At 48.0% G+C, this 8939-nt stretch overlaps 1 long non-coding RNA gene across 1 annotated transcript; it reads left to right on the top strand.

The window, feature by feature from the left end:
- The first annotated feature begins 3548 nt into the window (after positions 1 to 3548).
- Positions 3549 to 7104, top strand: LOC125537698. Its single transcript, XR_007296059.1, has 2 exons — positions 3549 to 3938; positions 6802 to 7104. It is a non-coding gene; the product is annotated as an uncharacterized LOC125537698 (long non-coding RNA).
- The last annotated feature ends 1835 nt before the right edge of the window (positions 7105 to 8939 follow it).

Raw genomic sequence — 8939 nt, 5'->3', positions numbered from 1 at the left:
AAGATGATTTTATTTTTGCAATCATAGTTGCCCTATTTAGATTTTCTACTCAGGAAAATTTCAGTAACCAAATGATTGTTCCTTTGGAAAAATAGTACCTTTGTGTGCAGCATTTTAAGTGTCGTGTGTTTTGAGGGATACGTACGTGCTACCGGCCGCAGCTCCATGCAAGCTTAATTTCCAGATTTTACGATGGTAGTAGGAAATAGCCCAAATCATAAGGCTGGACTACGGCCAAGGCAAGTCGGTACGACTGCCGGGGCGAAATCAACTGCGTAGTGGTTTGCTGCAGAGTCCATGTGCGCTTGGCCGGCACCAAGACGGGGGATTCTGCAGTGCTACTGCTCGCACTCACTCGCTTGGGCAGGGAGAGGGACTGTAGCACTGGCCGAGAAGCCGGCCGGCCGGCCGGACTCGCATGATCCAACAGCAAGGGGACAAGAGTGCCTGATGATTACCCCGTCCGCGCGCGATCGAGCACGCACGCACGCATGCAGCTGCACTGTTTCGCGGAATGCTACCTCTGCGGTTTGACTTCTGGCGAGCTGGCGGGAACAGAGGATTCGATCGGGAGCAAGTAGCGATGGAGACTAGCATGCCCAATTTAAAACAACCAAGATCGATCGAATCCACTGGGAGCTTTCTTCTCCCTCTTTCACTGTCTCGTTTCATCTCCCTGACTGACCTTGTAGAGACGGATCGATGTGACCTGGCCTTATTTTTTCTACATATCCTCTTTCCGGCCGGAGGTGATAGACGTTGCTCCATGCACTCGATCAGCTGAGCTGCTGCCCCAGCCCATGCAACTCCAACGCGCGGGACAGAGAAACAACGCGCAAAGCACCGTTTTCGGTCCGCTTTCAACCCATTCTCAATCAAAATTTCGGCCGCGCTTGCGTTGAAATGGACCGTGCACGGACGGGCGGGACGCGCGCCCTTTTCCTCCCCTGGTCCGCCCGTTCGGGAGACACCCGTCCACTTTCCCTCCATTTTGCCCAAAACCCTCTCGTCCTCCTTCCCTCCCTCCTCCATGGTCGGCGCCTGATGAATCCCGGTGAACCGGCCGCGGTCGCGCACCCTGCGGCGAAGAAGAAGGCTACCAAGAAGCCGCGGTCGGAGCTCACGCCGGCGGAGCTCGCCAAGCTCGACGCCGAATCGATGAAGAGCAAGAACCGGCGGACAAAGGTGGCGGAGAAAAAGGCCGCTGCCGACTACGCCGCCGAGGCGGCTGTGCTGCGTGCCGCACAACACCAGGCCGAAGTCGACGAGGAGTCCATCGTCACCAAGGCGCATGCCCTCCTCGTGCTAGCACAGGCTCATCGCCGTTTGTCGTCCGTAGTACCCAGTGGTGGACCTAGCCCACTGGGCCAGGGTGGGCCAACAGTGCAATTGTACATATAATCTTATTTTTTATTTTACTTTTTAGCTTTTTCTCTATGGTATAAAGCCCATATTTCTAATCTTAGGGTGGGCCGTGGCCCACCCTGTCCACCCTCTACCTCCGCCACTGGTAGTACCAGTCCTCGAGCTCGTCCGTCACACCGGAGACGCCCGGGTATCGTGCACCGCCGCTGCATGCCCATGGGCAGGCACGGTTCTTCACGTCACCGGAGGGCAGCGTGGTCGCTTCGTCCATGCACGTAGGCGTCATCGACCTAAACGTGACACCAGGGTATAGTGGCGCTGGCCAGCCGTCCAACAGGACCCAAAGGAAGCAGCCCTGGTCGATCCCTTCGGCCAACATGGTCGGCGCCCGCAAGCTGTTCGATGAAATGCCACTGCCGACGTCGAGAGTCGACGACCCTGACTACGTCGCGTTCATGGAGAACGTCATCTTCGAGGACCGTGGTGAGGACTTCCACGTCGACGGCCAAGGCCAAGCTTTCGATCCCGACGCGACCCAACGCCAGGATGGTCGCGACCAGTATGGTGACACCCAGTTCGCCGGCCATGATGAAGATGACGATGACCATGGCAACTCATGGCATGAAGATGATGACATGTATTGTGAAGATGATGAAGAAAAGGTCAACATTGTGGAGGAGCCCTTGTTTATCGATGAGCTCACCCAAAGGGCGGAAGCACAAAACGAGAGGCAAAGCATTCGCACGGGATCATACACCCAGGAGGAGGACCCTTTGATTTGTGAGAGTTGGATGGACATAGGCCAAGATCCGATGAAAAGTGTCAAGCAAAAAAAGATCTGTCTTTTGACAAGCGTTCACAAAAAAATTCATGAGCGAAGGAAGTTTGCCCCTACCAATTTGCGAGCACCGCGGCATCAACTCAATCCAAAAGAGATGGGGGTTCATTCAACAAGAGTGCAACAAGTATTGTGATGCGCTTGAGAGCGTCGAAGCCCGTCCCGTGAGTGGCCTAGGCGTTGGTGACTTGGTATGAACCTCTTGTTTTTTCATCTTGTGTCCTTTCATCTTGGCATGCCATTTATGTTTCATGCATATTGTGTCTTTCCATGTTACAATTGCGGCCACATCTTTGATTGTGTACGCATTCCAATCTTTGAAAGCCTTCAAGGCCCGGCAAAAAAACAAGCCATTCACTCTCACGCATTGTTGGTCGCTCATCAAAGATTGCCCCGAGTTCAAAGACCAATATGCCGCTCGTAAGAAGAAAGGAGGGAAGGCGGTCATAGCTGAGGAGGGAGACTTGCTCAAGAGGGCGAGGGGCAAGACCAGCTCGAAGGCCGACGAGAAGCATGATGTGTCAAAAGGAAGTGAGGGAGGAGAGGAGGAGCAAATGAAGATATACCTAGACCTTCAAATGAAGAAGCTTGACATGAAGGAGGCCGCAAAGAGGAGGAAGCTTAACATTGAGGAGGCCGCTCAACTGAAGAAGCTCGAGATCGAGGCCACCAATGCCGACACCAAAGCAACAGAGATGGCACTCGCGATCATGAGTGTCGACAAGAAAAACATGTCATCGGAGAGGGAAGGCTTGGTTCACGAATCGACAAAAGGAGATGTTTGCCCGAGACGGCCTGTGTAACACCCCGGCTGTTAAGCTATAGTAACCACACACTAATGGTGCCAGGTCATCATAATTATTGTTTTCTAAACTTTACTTTGATCCAAACTGAATTCAAATTCAAATTAAAATAAAGTCAAATTATTATCTCTTGAAACGGTAAATCGATGGTTTGAAAATATTCACTAACTAATTATCAGGGAGAAACCAACTTTAATAAAATATTTAATTGCCCTGAAACAATTAAAACAGGGGCCAAGTCTTTACTAAAATGACTTTTCAAAATTATAGAAATTCTAAAATATTTTATTTAAAATCCCAAGACTTTTTGTGGTAGTAATAAATAATGCCTAGTATTTGATTTGACAAATTGTATATTTTACCAAAGCTTTTTGCTAGTTAAACTAATAGAAACAGTAGCTAAAATAAAACAAACAAAAAAATTAAATTAACCTAACCGACTGGGCTCTTGGCCCATCTAACAAACAACCAGCCCAACACGGCGCACTTCGTTACTAACCCTAACTCCTCCCGTCCCGATCCTCATCTCTCCCTCATTCCCACCTCGCGCCGCCAGGAGCAAGCGAGAGCGCTCCCGCTCGACCCCGCAGCTCCTCCAGCCGGCCACGCCCTCCCTCTCCCCCGAGCTCGCCTCACCCTCCTCTGAACCCACCTCCGCCGCCACTCCCACGCTAGAGCCCTCCCCGCCGGCCCCTCGCCGTACACGGCCGCCCGACGCCGTGAACCCCATGGCCACCGGCCTCCCTAAGTAGGCTAACGCTTCGAGGGGCTGCCCCTCGACCTCCTCAACCTCCACGCCAACTCCAGCGAATAGGAGCTTCACCAAGTCGTCGCCGTCATCTCTTCTTCAACCTCGTCCGCCTCTCCGATCCCCGTCGAGCCGCTCGCCATCGACGCCCTCCGGCTACCTCGACCCCGGCAAAGAGCTCGCGGTGAGCTACTGCGTCAAACCCCTCATGTTCGCCCTCGGATTGGAGCCTTAGCGTGCTGCTGTCGTTGCCTTGCTCCGGCCGCCGCTGCCGTTGCTTCTCCGGCCACGTTCGGCCACCCCCGCTGCTGCCACGACCACCGTTCGATGCGCGCTGCCGCGGGCGTCCGAACGCACCAAGCTGCGCGTCAAGCCGACGCCTGTGGCGGATTTCCGACCAGGTCCCGAGCCCTCCGCCTCTGATTTGGTCGCTGACGGATTTCTCCGGTGGTGCTGATGTGGCACCTTTAACCCAGCTCCTAATTACGCTCTGAGTCACCGACAAATGGGACCCACACCTAATTAATCGCGGGCATAATTAACAGACTAATTAAAATAATCCAAATAGCCACTTACATGTGGGGCTCACCGCATTAATTAAACACGTTTAAAATTGATCCTTAATTACCCCTACAGTCCATGACATGTGGGACCATGTGTACTGTTCTAGTCGATAAGGTTGACTGGGTCCTCTGCTGACTCAGCAACTGGGCCCCACTGTTAGTCTCACTTGCACTTCTCTGGATACACTTTCATGTACCTGTAGCATATATTGTTTAACTGTATTTTCGAATTAAAATAAATAAATAATTTTAGAATATATTTAAAACTTTGAAAATTAATATAAAATAATCCGTAGTTCGGATGAAAATACTTTGTACATGAAAGTTACTTAGAACGACGAGACGAATTCGATACACAGTCTGTTTGCTAACCACACGTCCCTAGCACGGCGAACATCCAACTTTCCCCCTTCGGTCTGTCTATCCGAAAACACGAAACACCGGAAATACTCTCCCAGATGTTTCCCCCTTTCGTCGGTAGCACTAGTATTGTGTTAGGTCATCTCTAACACCGCGTATTGCCATGTTATGCTTTGTGATACTTTGATTGCTCCATTATTTATTATATTCCCCTCCGTTACTTCTTCGGTAGACCTCGAGACCGCGGTTGAACCAGTGATCAACTAATTCACCTTTGAGGGTATGTTTCTGTCTGCAGAGCAACCAGGCAGGCCCCCCTCCCTTGATCACCAGATATCGCCTATTCTTCTCTCTACTGCTTGCATTAGAGTAGTGTAGCATGTTGCTGCTTTCGGTTTATCCTATTCTATTGCATAGCCTGTCATTGTTGCTACAGTTGTTGATAACTTACCTGCAGTCCTAAATGCTTAGTATAGGATGCTAGTTTATCATCAGTGGCCCCACATTCTTGTTCGTCTTCGATGCTATACTATCGGGCCGTGATCACTAGGGAGGTGATCACGGGTATATACTTATAATACATGATATATGATACATGTTGTGACTAAAGTCGGGTCGCTCGTTGAGTACCCGCAAGTGATTCGAATATGGGGGCTGAAGGGGCAGGTGGTTCCATCCAAGTAGTGATGGGCCTGGGTTCCCGACGGCCCCCCCGACTGTTACTTTGTGACGGAGCGACAGGGCAGGTTGTGACCTCCTAGGAGATAGGTGGGCCTGGTCCCTGGTCGGTGTTCGCGGTTGCTTCAAAATAACACACATAACGAGATCTTAGTATTTGATCTGAGTCTGGCCACTGGCCTATACGCACTAACCAACTACGCGGGAATAATTATAGGCACTCGACGTCGTGGTATCAGCCGAAGCCTTCTTGACGTCAGCGACTGAGCGTCGCGCGCCGGATTGGGCTGGAACGTCTGCTCTTGTATTACGGAGGTTAAGTCTGCTTACCGGCTACCCACGCAACATGCAGGTGTGCAATGGGCCCTGACCCCAGCGCGCTTAGGATTTAGACCGGCGTGCTGACCTCTCTGTTGTGCCTAGGTGTGGCTGCGACGTGTTGATCTTCTGAGGCCGGACATGACCCAGAAAAGTGTGCCCGTCCAGAGGGATCGAGCGTGTTGGGAAATATGGTGCGCCCCTACAGGAAAGTTTATCTATTCGAATAACCGTGTCCCTCGGTAAAAGGACGACCCGGAGTTGTACCTTGACCTTATGACAACTAGAACCAGATCTTAATAAAACACACCCTTTCAAGTGTGATGAGGACATGGCTACCTTGGATACGATCAAAGATATTGCATACATGTATATTTGTGAGGTGATTTCTAATGCAAACTATGTAATAATTTATTTATGTCATCCAGGACAAAAAATACTTCACAAATCTTTTGTGCCATGTCTAATTGCAGGTATACGGGACATTTGTACAATCCACATATGAAGATAAGGGAAAAATAGAAGTTTAGGTGCTGTTTAAAAAGTCCTCTCACATCACTTTTGGGCCAAGAGAAGATAGAATCCAAGTCTCTCACGTTCTGTATTCAGATTCGGACTGCACAGACATACCTGACTTAAAACGCTAACAACTTTTTCATACAGACTCCGAATTGGGTGATTCTTTTTTGTTTGAAAGTAGATTTCGTGCTCTTTCCAACACAATTGGATTCACCTTCAAATTTGTCTGTAACGTTAAGTTATGGACGAAACAATCTGACGTTGCAGTAGAATCCAAGTCAAACTACAAGCCCAATGGTGTAGCATCACCTCCACTTGGAGCCATGAGCCTTGTACGACCTAGGGTTAGTTTTAGACTGCCTTGGGACGTCCTCCTACCTCCTTGGCGCCACCCCTTGCTCCTATATAATTAGATCCATCTAGTAGCTTTTTTTTGGGTTTTGTTTAGATTAAAGTTCGTCATAGCTGCAACTTCGCGTATTTCGTTTATGTTCAACTACCCGACAAAGGCGTCACAGAACGCCACCTTAATCAATAAAGGTTTCCTCTTATATTCGCAATATCCAGATTGCAATCTTAGTTTCTTACTTGTTTTCCGTTTGCTCGCAGGAAACAGACCCTCGTGGTCAGGTTGATCGTGCTCCGACGTGGTCAATAACCACTCGAAATTGGTTTAGCGATTGCTAAGGTGCAATGTCTTGCACGTTTGTAGTCGGATCGTCAAAGTCGGCTCCACCAAATCGATAGTTATCATCTCATCGAAATATCGGGTCCCTCGCCTCTATCAAGTGATATCAGTTTTCAGGTTCCTCGGTGAGAATTTCCAGTTTTTCGTAGATTAGATTTATTTTCTTACATATTGTCCAAGAAAAAGCCACAAAAAAGTTAGATCTATTTATCATTTATCCAAGCTAGTCTGAGCCTTTGTAATTTTCTTTTCATTGCTTGCATAGTTGAATTATCGGTTGCATCGTCATGTCAAGTTGCTTGTCTTAGTGTCTAGTTCATTTAGAGTTTCGAGTTCTGTTCACATTAGTCACGTCGCCGCGACATCGTTATCCCTTCCGCTATCCACCACTCATCCATCAATTTCCACCACATGCTACCCATTGTTCATTGCCACAATCATAGTTGAGGTCATTCACATTTTCACTAGATCCAATCTGCATCTTATCTAGTTTGTCTTGGAAAGAGGGAGAGAGAAAAAAAAGGCAAAGAAAAAAGAGAAAGAAAAAAAGTTAAAAAAAAGCAAGAGAAAAAAAGTGTGAGTGAAAAAAAAGAGAAGAAAAAAAACAAAATTCGGATCTATCTAGACACAATCTCGTAGTTGATTTCGGATTGGAATCTGTTTCGTGCACTGTTCAGTAAAATAGCCATAACTTCCTCATATGAAGTCCGTTTTGGCTCCGCGAGTACTCAAATGAAAGCTACCGACGAGCCGCATCTAAATAGTTGCAGAGACAAGTTCAATATTTGGCACCTCAAAATCGGCTTATAAATAAGTCATTTTGCCCTCCGAAGTTCGCAACACAGCTTGTTCCAGTTTTTGACACCAGTTTTGGAATTTTTTGAGTCCTCATATCAACTCAGAATTGAGTGATTCTTTTTGCATTTGAAAGCTTGAGTCATTGCCATTTTTGAGAAAAATTATCATAAAATTGGCACAAACTTTTTCAGAGAAAAGTTTGAGAGAAAAATTATTGTATATCCTGCTTGGCAGTTGTTTTTCATCATTATCTTTATTGCCGTTGTGATCTTCACTTATATCTTGTTGTCCAGAGCTACTTAGTATCCTTCATTAATGCCAGTTGTGCTACGCCGTGACCTCATTAGTGTTAGAGGCTCGCGTCTCTAGTCCGGTCTAGTCTAGGACCAGCACAGTACCGTCGTTGAGCGTTTATTCAACATTGCATCTCCGAATTGATTATTGCTAATCTTTTGCTACCATATATAGCCAACCCAACTCCACATATTTCTAAATCGTGTATACGTACGTTCCCCTGACAATCGCTTTACACAATCTTCGGAGTTATTTGACAGCGCTGGTTACCTGTCACCACCTGCCGCATGGTAAGAACTTCTAAGATATTGATATTTGCTTTACTGTGAGCACTTTACAACCACATCCTAGTAGTTCATAGGAACATTATTCTTGAATTTTGTTTCTTGTTTCTACTAATCATGACAGGTTCCGGAGATAAAAGTTCTTGGACGACGGACATATCTTCATCATCACGAGAGTTGGGACAACACACACAAGCACATGGTCAAGTTAACTTTTTACCGTCATTTGAGGGTAGATTTTGTTGGGGAACGTAGTAATTTCAAAAAATTTCCTACGCACACGCAAGATCATGGTGATGCATAGCAACGAGAGGGGAGAGTGTTGTCTACGTACCCTCGTAGACCGTTCACAGAAGCGTTATATCAACGCGGTTGATGTAGTCGTACGTCTTCACGTCCGACCGATCCAAGTACCGAAAGCACGGCACCTCCGAGTTCTGCACACGTTCGACTCGGTGACGTCCTCGCCTTCTCGATCCAGCAAGAGGGGCGAAGTAGTAGATGAGTTCCGGCAGCACGACGGTGTGGTGACGGTGTTGGTGAAGAACAATCTCCGTAGGGCTTCGCCTAAGCACTACGAAAACTATGATGGAGGATAAACTAGAGGGGACGGGGTTGCTGGCACACGGCTTGGTGTTTCTTGATGTGTCTTTGGTGCTAGCCCTACCCCTCTATTTATATGT

Source organism: Triticum urartu, chromosome 2 (assembly GCF_003073215.2).
Source record: "Triticum urartu cultivar G1812 chromosome 2, Tu2.1, whole genome shotgun sequence".
Lineage (NCBI taxonomy): Eukaryota > Viridiplantae > Streptophyta > Magnoliopsida > Poales > Poaceae > Triticum > Triticum urartu.
The sequence above is the reverse complement of the archived record's forward strand: the minus strand, read 5'-3'. Positions and strand labels throughout refer to the sequence as shown.